The sequence below is a fragment of the Nannochloropsis gaditana genome (genome assembly GCF_000240725.1).
Source record: "Nannochloropsis gaditana CCMP526 unplaced genomic scaffold scaffold760, whole genome shotgun sequence".
NCBI classification, from domain to species: domain Eukaryota; class Eustigmatophyceae; order Eustigmatales; family Monodopsidaceae; genus Microchloropsis; species Microchloropsis gaditana.
The window spans coordinates 5,148-7,171 of NW_005803193.1; positions in this window are offsets into that span (position 1 = coordinate 5,148).

A 2,024-nucleotide genomic window follows, 5' to 3' on the forward strand; every position below is an offset into this window, starting at 1 on the left:
ATCTACCGTCCTTTGCTCATGACGGGCACCACACCCAACTCGACCAGTTCCATTTTCTGCCGCAACACCGCCTGTAACCCCCACGCGGACCAGATCATCTTGTGCATGGCGAGCGTCCTCCAAGTACAAATGCTGCACGACAAGGAGGCCGCCAACACCAACCAGGCGCTGCGGGACAAGTTTCGGTGTTTCGAGCCCCCCCTTTCTGTGGCCACAGGGGAGGCAGGCAGAGGGGAGGGCGTGGTGGCCATGGAAGGTCAGGGGCCCACGGAGAGTCAAGGTGAAGAGGAGGTGACGGTGGAGGAGATCCACTGTTTCATCGAAGGTATCTTCAAGCGGGCGCGTTTCTCGCCCGAATGCAACATCATTGCCTTGGTTTACATCAATCGGGTCATATCCACGACTTCTTTACCCTTGCACGCCCGTAACTGGCGGGCGGTGGTGCTGGTCGCTCTTCTCCTCGCGCAGAAAGTGTGGGACGACCGTTGCATCGCCCTCTCTTCTTTCTCCCCTCATTTGCCCGATTTCCCCCTCGAACGGATCCGTTTGGTGGAGCGGAAATTTCTGGAGCTGCTCCAGTACCGAGCCACGGTCACCCAGGCCCTCTACACGCGCTACTACTTCGAACTCCGGGCTTTGTTCGAGAAGCTTCTGGAACAAGAAAGCATCTCACGAGACTTTCCCCTTAAGCCCATGACCATGTGGCAGGCGCGCAAGCTGGAGCTGTGCTCGGATTCTTTTGGTCTTTGCATCCGTCAAGCCTCCAGCAACCTCTCGCCGGTTTCGGCCAATGGGAGCAGCAGCAACAGCAGCCACCGCTCCTCGGTCGGTTCGTCCGCCGCTGCCAAGGCGACGGGATCCCTCCCTCAACCGCACAGCCCCGTCGGTCCCTTCGCGCCCGGGGAGAGGGCCACGGCGGCAGGGGGGCCCTTACGAGGGATTCCCGCCCTGATGGCTTCCTCTACCTCTGTCCTCCCCACCCCGCCCAGCTCCCACTCCCTCGCCGCCCGCCACGCTTCCTCCATTTCGACCGCCTCCTCCTCCACTGCCTCCTCCTCGTCCCGGTCTCGAAAACCACGACCCGTGACCTCGGACTTGGCGCGCCGCTCGCCGTGGACCCCGCTGCCACAGTCTCCGTCCCCGACCTACGAAGACATCACGTACACACCCAAAGGCCGCTATGTGCAGAGCTAGGCAGGGGGAGGACGGAATATCCAGGGCGAGGTAATGACCGGAAGGCACCAGGCAAGGAAGGATGGATTGGACAGGAAGGGGGGATGGGTGTACAGGATGTGTGCTGTGAATGGTAACGGGATTTCGGGGTTTCGGAATTTCGGATGTTTGAAGAGCGACTCTTCAAGGTAATGCCGAGCGGGGGATTTGCTTCAAGGGTCCGTTCCATGCGATATAGAATGTAGAAAAGGGTGACAAAGAGAAAGAGGTATCATAAAAGAGCTGTTGGGGATGCAAGAAGGGGTTGAGGGGGGGCGACCCGACTCCCGCATAGTGGACCGAGACAGAAACAAATATTGGAGGGATGGGGCGTGAAAGTGCCGCTTCAATGATGGAGCGGGGGAGGAAACGTATTAGAGGGGAAAGGATTGTACCTGAAAAGCGGGAGCGGAGGGGAGGCCACTGACAGCGTCGCGGTGGGACGAAGGCTGGAAAGGAGGGAGGGAGGGTCAGAGGGAGGGAGGGATAGAGGGAGGAGGAAGAGGTGATAGGTAGGGAGCGCGAGGCTTGGGGGGACATGGGCGGCGGGGCAGGTTCGGTTGGGAAACATGGAAGGGCTCGGTCCCCACGGACGTTGGGCACGAGAAAAGACATAAAATGGCAAGAGTGAGTGAAGAGGCTAGCATGCGTAGATACAAAACGAAGCAGTAAGGCTTTGGAGTGCTTGCATACATTAATCTAAGACAGAATTTTTTTGTGTATGAGCGGCCCGTGCCGTGCGCGTTATAATACACCTGTTCATGCCGCCCGATCCGCTCATCTTTCTTGCCCCCAGTACCTTCCCCCCCCCC